The sequence below is a fragment of the Hippopotamus amphibius genome, chromosome 10 (assembly GCF_030028045.1).
Source record: "Hippopotamus amphibius kiboko isolate mHipAmp2 chromosome 10, mHipAmp2.hap2, whole genome shotgun sequence".
Lineage (NCBI taxonomy): Eukaryota > Metazoa > Chordata > Mammalia > Artiodactyla > Hippopotamidae > Hippopotamus > Hippopotamus amphibius.
Window position 1 is genome coordinate 52,980,414 of NC_080195.1, and position 9,769 is coordinate 52,990,182.

Genomic DNA, 9,769 nt, shown 5'->3' on the forward strand with positions numbered 1-9,769 from the left:
CGTGGCCTTTGTTGTCAGTAGTTCTCCATTCTTTGATGTGAAAAGGGCAGTACAGTCATTTAAACTTGATCCAACCTCTTTGCATCTTACAAAATTAAACAGCTAAAAGAAGTAAAACAAGAAGGCAATGCTTGTGGAATGTACAGTGCATATTGGTGGCACATGCCTCATTATGACTCGCCTGCTTGCTTCTCCTGTTCAATCGTTTCTTTTGAAGGCAGTGGATTTTTCTCTTGCGTTTCTGTTTTCTTCAATTTCGACATCGAATTTCTCAATCTCAGCCATATTGGGTTTGTCAGACATGGTTGTAGAGGAAGTGGAGCAAGCTGCGAGCCAGCAAAGTCGGATCTGGGCAGTGGTCGCTGCCGAGTCACATCAAGAGATTTTTAAATGTTAAATTGGTTATCCATTCATGGAATAAACCTTACTTGGTCATCCTATATGCACTTTTGGAATAAGTTGCTTATATTTTATTTAAGGTGTTTGTACTTTATTAATCAATAAAAATGGTCTATTATTACCTTTTCTTGTTTTATACTTTTCAAGTTTTGGTGTCAGGATTATGCTAGCTTTATAAAATAATTAAGAAACTTACTGTCTTTTTCTGTACCCTGTAATAGTTTATATATGAACTATCTGTTCTTTAAGCTTTGTTAAAATTCACCTATAAAATCTCATGGTCTGGTTCTTGAAGGGTGCAGGGGTTATGGTTGTGGTGTGTACAGATCTTTTATAGAATTTCCAATTTATTCTATGTTTATTAATCTACTTAGATTTTCTCCCTCTACTTGAAAAAATTTTGATAATTCAACTTTACTAGAAAAATATTTCATTTCCTCTCAAATTTAAAATTCATTGAACATAAATTTCTTACAATATTATTTCAGTCTTCTCTATATATGCTTATATTTCCTTTTTAATTTCCAATGTCGAGTCCTCTTTCTTTCTTGGTTACTCAGTTATATTCTCTAATATTTTTTTCAAGGTTTCTTTAAACAGCCTTTTGAAAGAAACACCTCTTTGTTTATTCTATTGTGAGTTGTTTTGGGGCATTAAGGCTACAATAAAATAAACAGCGAGCTTACAGCTTTGTGCTCCTCTGACCTGTAATATCTAACTCTGTGTGGACTGTCGAGACCACTAACTTTTGGGTGTGCATCCATGACATACACAGGGGTCAGTAGGGAGCCAAGTCGACCCTCTTGCATCCTTTCTCATTTATATTCTTTACCCTATTTATGTATTAAGTTGTGAGGAAACTAAAGTGAAAGCACCTCTGAACCTAGTTCAAGCTGTCATTCTTGCCTATCCCTAAACCTAGTTAAACATCTGTGGTTTGGACTAGGAAAGACAGTTTTCTTTTGCTTTTGCTTTGTTTTGTTCTTTTTGGTTGGTGTCTGAGAATTTATTATTTTTAAGCATGAGGCTAAGTTTTTAACGTAATTATGTATTTCTAAAAATAGTTTTATTAAAATATATTTCACATACCATAAAATTGACTCATTTAATGTGTGGAGTTCAGTGTTTTTTATATAGTCACAGAGTTTTGCAACCGTCACCACAGCCTAATTTTAGAATATTTTTAACACTCCAAAAAGAAATTTCATGCACATTAGCAGGCATTCCCTGTTCCTTCCCCCATCTCCTCCCCCCACTTCATCCCAACCTCAGGAACCACAAATCTATTTTCTGTGTCTATGGATTTACCTCTTCTGGACATTTCACAGAAGTGGAATCATATGATCCGTATCTGGATTCTTTCGCTTAATGTGTTCAAGGTTTAACAACATAGTAGCCTGTATCAGTACTTCATTTTCCTTTCAGTGCCAAATAATTTCCATTATTTGGATTACCACATTTCATTTATCCACCTTTCAGTTGATGGAATTTAAGATGTTTCTACTTTTTGGCTATTATGAATAATGCTGTTATGAACATTTGTGTGTAAGTTTTTTTGTGGTTACATATTTTAATTTCTCTTTGGTATGTACCTAGGAGTGGACTTGCTGGTTCCTATGATAATTCTCTCTGTGATATTTTGTGGAACCACCAGATGGTTTCCAAAATGGCTGCACAATTTTACATTCCTACTGGTAGTGTATGTGGGTTCCAATTTATCCACATCCTTGTCAGCACTTGTTATTATGTCTTTATTATTTTCGCCATATTAGTAGCTATGACACGGGTATATCTTTGTGGTTTTGATTTGAATTTCCTTGATGGCTGATGATGTTGAGCATCTTTTTATGCACTTATTGACCACCTGTATGTCTTCTTTGGAGAAATGTCTATTCAGACTCTTGCCCATTTTTAATTTAATAAATAATTAAAAATTACTTTTATTTACTATTAAGTTGTAAGAATTCTTTATATATTCTAGATATAAATTCCTTATAAAATATATGACTTGCAAATATTTTCTCGCATGCTGTATGTGGTCTTTTCACTTTCCTGATGGTATCCTTTGAAATAAAAAAGTTTAAAATTTTAATGAAGTCCAATTAATTTTTTGTTTTGCAGCCTGTGCTTTTGGTGTCAAATTTAAGAAACCACTGGTTAATCCTAGATCACAAAGATTTAGACCTGTTGAAGAAAACCAGTAAATGCCATCTTCCAAGCGAAAAGACTCAATATATCTGTGGTTTCCTAATCTGCAAAGTGTGTGTAACATTTAACTCCTTACTGATGATGCAGAAGAGCCATAATTTACTAAGGAAGATTGAATGAGTGTGTTACTGGATGAGTGTATTACTGTTCTGATAACTTGTTGAAGTTCATGTGGATGACTGACTACAAGGAGTAACACAGGAGAGAGGAAGGTCAGTACTCCTGGATGGTGGCACCTTTGACAGAGAAGTAGCATTCATCCTACTACCATGATTTATGTTGGGACAACTGCAGATTATCCCATACAAATCTACATTGAGTTAGCTTTAAGTAATCCATCATTTTTTTTAAAGGTTTGTGTGTGATTCAGTGCTCTAGTAGAATGGGTCCCATCCTAATATTTTGTGCTGGAATCATATATCCAAAGATGTCTTTCTAAAAAGTAACTACTTTTAAAAATTTTAAGACATGAAATTTATTATAATGTTATTACAACATACAATTGTCCTTCCTCCTTTTCCTTACCTCTCTCAGGTAAGAAGAGGAGATGTCTCCGGTGGGACTTTTGCTCTGGTGGGACGACTTTTCTAGTACTGGTGAGTGACTTGGCATTGATAAGGTTTAATAGTATTAGCAGTTATGATCTCTGATGATCTAGCTGAGGGAAGGGCTTTTAATGATTCTGATTTCTTGTCACACTCTCCTATTTACTTTAAAAAACTCCCATTTTTCAATCCTGGGAAAAATTTTTCATTAAAAAAAATTTATTGAGCACTTGCTGTGTGTCAGGCAAGGTGGATACAATAGAAAACAAGACAGTTACAGTTTTTAACCTCAAGAATCTCATATTCTAGAAGAAATCTCTGGTAAGAAAACGAGAAATTATAATACTGTGTTAAGAGCTCTGAAGGGAGAAGTACAGGCAGCTGTTGGTGCATGTAGGGGGGCACATAACCCAAAGTTGAGGGGTGAGGAGCAGTGACGTAAGAGTCGCATAATGTCTAGCCAGTTTGTTGTTCTAGGCCCTTTGCAGAGCTGCAGTCTTGCTGCAGCTGCAATATCTGCTAGCTTGTCACCTTGGACACATTTCTTAATCTTTACCACCTCCAGTTTCTTCATATTTGAAACAGGGATAATAATAGTACTCATCTCATTGGTTTTCTATGAAAATAAATGAGTTAATACATATAAATTGTTTAACACAGTGTGTGTGCGTGTGTGTGTGTATGTGTGTACACTTTTCCAGATTGTTTTCCTTTATAAATTATTACAAAATATTGAGAATAGTTCCCTGTGCTATACAGTAGGTCCTTGTTGGTTACCTATTTTATATGTAATAGTGTGTATATGTTAATTGTTGATGGTTTTCTTTGCTGTGCAAAAGATTTTTAGTTTGATGTAGTTCAGTTTGCATATTTTTGCTTTGTTTCCCTTGCCTGAAAAGATAGATCCAAAAAATTATTGCTAAGACTGATGTTAAAGAGCATACTGCATGTTTTCTTGTAGGAGTTTTGTGGTTTCAGGTCTTACATTTAAGTCTTTAATCCATTTTGAGTTTACTTTTGTATATAGTGTAAGAAGATGGCCCAGTTTCATTCTTTTGGATGTACAGTTTTCCCAACATAATTTATTAAAGAGACTATCTTTGGCCCACTGTATATTTTTGTCTCCTCTGTTATAAATTAATTTTCCATGTAAGCATGGGTTTATTTCTTGACTCTCTTTTTGTTCCACTGATCTATGTGTCTGTTTTTGTGCCAGTACTGTACAATTTTGATTCCTGTAGCTTTGTAGTATAGTTTGAAATCAGGGAGCATGATACCTTCAACTTTCTTCTTCCTTAAGATTGCTTTGGCAATTTGGGGTCTTCTGTGTTTCCATACAAATTTTAGAATTATTTATTCTAGTTCTGTGGGAAAATGCCATTGGTTTTTGATAGGGTTTGCACTTAATCTGTAGATTACTTTAGGTAGTATGGACATTTTAGCAATATTAATTCTTCTAATACATGAGCATTGTATATCTTTCCATTCATTTCTGTTGTCTTCAGTTTCTTTCAACAGTGTCTTATAGTTTTCAGAGTCAGTTTGATATTGATGAACTCTTTTAGTTTTTGCTTGTCTGAGAAGTTCTTTATCTCTCCTTCCATTCTAAATGATAATCTTGCTGGGTAGAACATCCTAGGTTGCAGCGTTTTCCCTTTCAGCACTTTGAATATATCACGCCACTTCCTTCTGGCCTGCAGAGTTTCTGCAGAGAAATGAGCTGATAGCCTTATGGGGGGTCCCTTATATAAGACTTTTTGTTTTTCTCTTGCTGCCTTTAGAATTGTCTCTTTAACTTTGCCATTTTAATTATGATATGTCTTGATGTGGGTCTATTGGGTTTATCTTGTTTGGGACCCTCTGTGCCTCCTGTATCTGGACATGTTTCTTTCTTCAGGTTTGGGACACTTTTGGCCATAATTTCTTCAAATACATTTTTGATTCCCTTTCCTCTCTTTTCTGCTTCTGGAACCCTATAAAGTGAATGTTGGAACACTTGATGTTATCCTAGATGTCTTTTAAATTGCTTTCATTTTTCTTTTTTTTTTTTTCTGTATCATAGCTTTTTATTACCTTTAACTTTTTTTCTTTAGGAACTTTCATTGAGATACAATTGACATACAATAAACTGCATATATTTAAAGTGTACAATTTGATTTTTTTTCTTATTAGTAATGTATATATGACAATCCCAGTCTCCCAGTTCATCCCCCTCCACCCCCGCAACTTGGTGTCCATATGTTTGTTCTCTACATCTGTGTCTCTATTTCTGCCTTGCAAACTGATTGATTTGTACCATTTTTCTATATTCTGCATATATGTGTTAATATATGATATTTGTTTTTCTCTTTCTGCCTCACTTGACTCTGCATGACAGTCTCTAGGTCCATCCATGTCTCTACAAATGTCCCAATTTCATTCCTTTTTACAGCTGAGTAATATTCCATTGTATATATGTACCACATCTTCTTTATCCATCCTATAAAGTGAATGTTGGAACACTTGATGTTATCCTAGAGATCTTTTAAATTGCTTTCATTTTTCTTAATTAGTTTTTTTTTCTTTTTGCTCTTCTGTTTGGGTTATTTCCATTAGTCTGTCTTCCCAATCACTTATGCATTCTTCTGTATTACTTAGTCTGCTATTCATTCCTTCTAGTGTGTTTTTAAAATTTCTGATATTGAATCATTTATTTTTGTTTTGTTTTGTTTTTTATAATACATTATTTGTTTTTTTAAAAATTAATTTAATTAATTTATTTATCGGCTGCATTGGGTCTTCATTGCTGTGCACAGGCTTTCTTTAGTTGTAGTGAGCAGGTGCCACTCTTCATTGTGGTGTGCAGGCTCCTCATTGTGGTGGCTTCTCCTGTTGTGGAGCACGGGCTATAGGGGTGTGGGCTTCAGTAGTTGTCGTACATGGGCTCAATAGTTGTGGCTCACAGGCCCTAGAGCACAGGCTCAATAGTTGTGGTACACGAGCTTAGTTGCTCTGTGGCATGTGGGATCCTCCTGGAGCAGGGCTCAAACCTGTGTCCCCTGCATTGGCAGGCAGATTCTTAACCACTGTTCCACCTAGGAAGTCCCTGAATCCTTTATTTTTGTTGGGTCATTTTTATGTTTTCTAGATCCTTGTTCAAATGATCAGTGTTTAGATCAATTCTTTTCCCTAAATCAGTTAACATTTTTATTACCAATGTGTTGATTTCTTTATGTGGCAAATTCTTTCATTATCCATCTTTTCAGGAATTTTCTTTTGCTCCTTCAATTGAGAGTAGTTCCTCTGCCTTTTCATTTTACTTAACTTTCTCTGCTTCTATGAATTTAGGTAAAACTGTTACCTATTGTGGTCTTAAAGAGGTGTTCTTATGTAGGAGTGGCTCTATACAGACCGTGTGTGCCCAGTGCCTTTGGTGGGAGAGCTGGATTTGGTGTGGACATCAGTCACATCTTTCCTCAGGGTGTGCAGGCAGCTATCACCTTGGTAGGAAGTGGGGTTGGAGATGGAGAGGCTAGAACTGGCACTGGATGTGAGGCAGGACTTCCTCTCTTCACAGTGGCTGTCACCACCCTGTCAGGGGCGGAGGCTGATCTCAAGTTGCTGGAGCAGAAGCCCTGAGGGTCAGGCTTGAGCTAGCCCTGTTCCCTTTAAGTGTGTGTTTTCCCCTCTCCCTGCACTGGGACTTTTGCCCCAGAGGAGGGGATGCTGAAGCAGATGGGGTCACGGGCATACAGAGGTCCACTGCACTGCCTGCGTAGGTGTCTGTGGTTCCACTCAGATACAGCTTGTGTTGGAGTCTTTGCCCCAGTCCTTCCTGTCCTGCTCAATTATTATACGCGTGTATCTTTCTTACAGCCTTGGTTGTGTAGGAGTCCTTCTGCCAGTTTCCAGTTAGTTTGCAGTAAGTATTGTTCCACATGTAGATGTATTTTTGATGTGTTTGTGGCGGAAGGTAAGCGCCACGTTCGCCTACTCCACCATCTTGATCTCTCCTCTCCTGAAGCATTTTGTGTCAGTGTCTCTTTCTTTATTGTCATTATTCCAGCTGAAGTTCAGATTCTTTTGCCTGGACTATAGCAGTAGCCTTAAAACTGATCTCCTTAACTTTAGGCTTTCTCTTTTTAAATTATCTTCTCAATTATAGTAAAATGTTTCTTTCTAAAAAATGTGGCTCTTATTGAGACCTCTTAAAAATTTTTCACTAACTGTTCTTGGCAGATAAATAAAAGTACAAATTTCTCAGAAGGCATTCCGTGATTTGTAACTAACTCTTGTTTCTGATTTCATTTCTGAATATACCTGTCATTACTGCCATTCCTGACTGGTCATCTTTTCCAAAATTCAATCTGTACTTTTCCACTAATGTGTATTAGTTCACTTTTTTTTCTTCCATCTGAGTTAACATTTCCCTTGTTTATTTGTGTTGAAGATTTATCCATCCTTCAAGAAGAACCCATTCATTTACTATCTACTTTAGGAAGATTTCCTAGAGCAAACCTTTCCCTTACTCTCATGTCTCTGAGTTTGGACCATGAATAGAATAGTATTCTGACAGTTTTCTTTCCATTTTAGTGGTATATGTGTCCATGTATTTTTTTCTTTACATGCAAAGACTATATCTTTTTCATTTTGGTATATTCCACCAACTTTTTCTCTTTCCCAACTTTGCACATTCTAGATGCTCAGAAAAAAATTTTGAATTGAGTTAAGGGGTCGTTGTGTCTCCTCTGCAGAACTTAGTGATCTGGAACTGGTTTGAAAACTGAGGTTAGAAATTGGAGGGATTAATCACAAATATTTAAGTAATAACAGAATAGAAGTACGCTCGAGTAACTTGTTACACTTCTAAATGGCATTCTTCACGTGTGACTTTTTGTTGCAATTTTTAAGTCTGTTTATTTTGCAATTTATTATAATTGGTGCAAATTTTTAAAAAGTGAAACATCATACTTAATGACTGACTTTCCGAAGGGACTAAATTATAAGTGCAAATAAGTTTGTTACTGGAGATGTTAATATAAATTTTGAAACATGAAAAATGTTTGAGTATTTGGGAAAATATTTGAGTAGAAAAATTGTTTTATTTTCTGAGAAGGGGAGTCAGTTAGCTGGTAAGGATGCGACCTTTATGTGCACTATACCACTTCTTCCACTAGAGGGAAGCAGTGACTGGTGATTGCACCAGGCAATAGTAAAATGCTTTGGGATTATCCTTGGAATGTAGTTTCCAATGCAAAAATTTAAAAAAACGTATGTTTTGTTGATTTTTTGGCTAAGTGGACATGAAGCCCTAGTGTTAGCTGTTAAGTTTAGTAAACAAATTGTGTTATGTGTTAGAACAATTCTCTCACCTTAGTTTTAAATTTCATTTCTCATTTCACGTATTCATGTATTAAGCTCTGTTCCGTGAAGGCACTGTGCTTTCCCTGGGAATATAAAGTTGAATAAGACATATCCTAGCTTCAGGGAACCCTGCTTCTTTAAAAATTTTTCAGTATTCCTATACTAAATACAATATGTATACGACAAATACGTATATGACATAATACAGAGATTGCATTGAAAGCTTACAATGGGCACGGCACTATTCTGTGTGCTTTACCTCTATTGTCTCACTTACGATTCATAACAACTCTAAGAAGTGTTAGGCATTGGTATTCCTGTTTTACAGGTGTAACTGGAAGCACAGAGAGGTTAACTGCCTTGCTAAGTTTCACACAACATGTAAATGGTAGGGCCAGCATTTGAATTTAGGCAGGATTAATACAACACCTGGACTCCTCATCCTTGTACTGCCATAGTGTTTCCTGAAATAAGCTCTGTTCTCAGAAAGTAATCACTTATGCAGAAATGAGACATTCTGGGGAAATAGATAGCATCATTTGAATTAAGTGCTTCCTCTTGAGGTCTCTGATCGAGTGCCAGTAAAGGTACTCCTCTTTCTCACCTGGATTCTGAACAGTTTAAGGAATAAGACAAAAGAGTCGGGAGATGGGGCCAAAATATCACCTTTATTACTGAGAGAAGCCAAACGGGAGGATTTGGCTTTAGATCTGTTAGGCAAATGGGCTTGCTGGTGCCGAGCTGCAGAATTCACAGGTTTCCCCTTCACCCATCATGAAGGGACGCCCAGGTTTAGGGACGCCTCACCCCGGCCCTCCATCCAGCACTTGCTCCCAGCAGGGCAGAGTCCCCGGACGAGCAGTGAAATGAGTGCTCCCTATAAATACCTCACACCCCAAAAGAGAAGGCAGGCTCTGAGCCAAGCATGCCTAATGTATTCTTCCTTAATTACCCAATCAGATAAATCTCTCCATCTCTTTGGAGCAGAGAGAAGCCAGTAATTACAGTGAGTGAGTTTCTTCTGGGAAGTACATATGAGACGTGGGAGTGATGCATAGCTCCCTGATATTTTCTAGCTCCTGTCAGCTACTTACTAGTTAGTTGTTTTTTTTTTTTTGAGAAAGCCATTGGGGTAGACAGAATAATGGTCCACCAAACATGTCTACACCCCAATCCCCAAGCCTGTGAATGTCAGGTTACACGTCAAAGGGGGATGAAGATGCAGAAGGAATTAAGTTTGCCAATCAGCTGACTGTAAAATGGGAGATTATCCA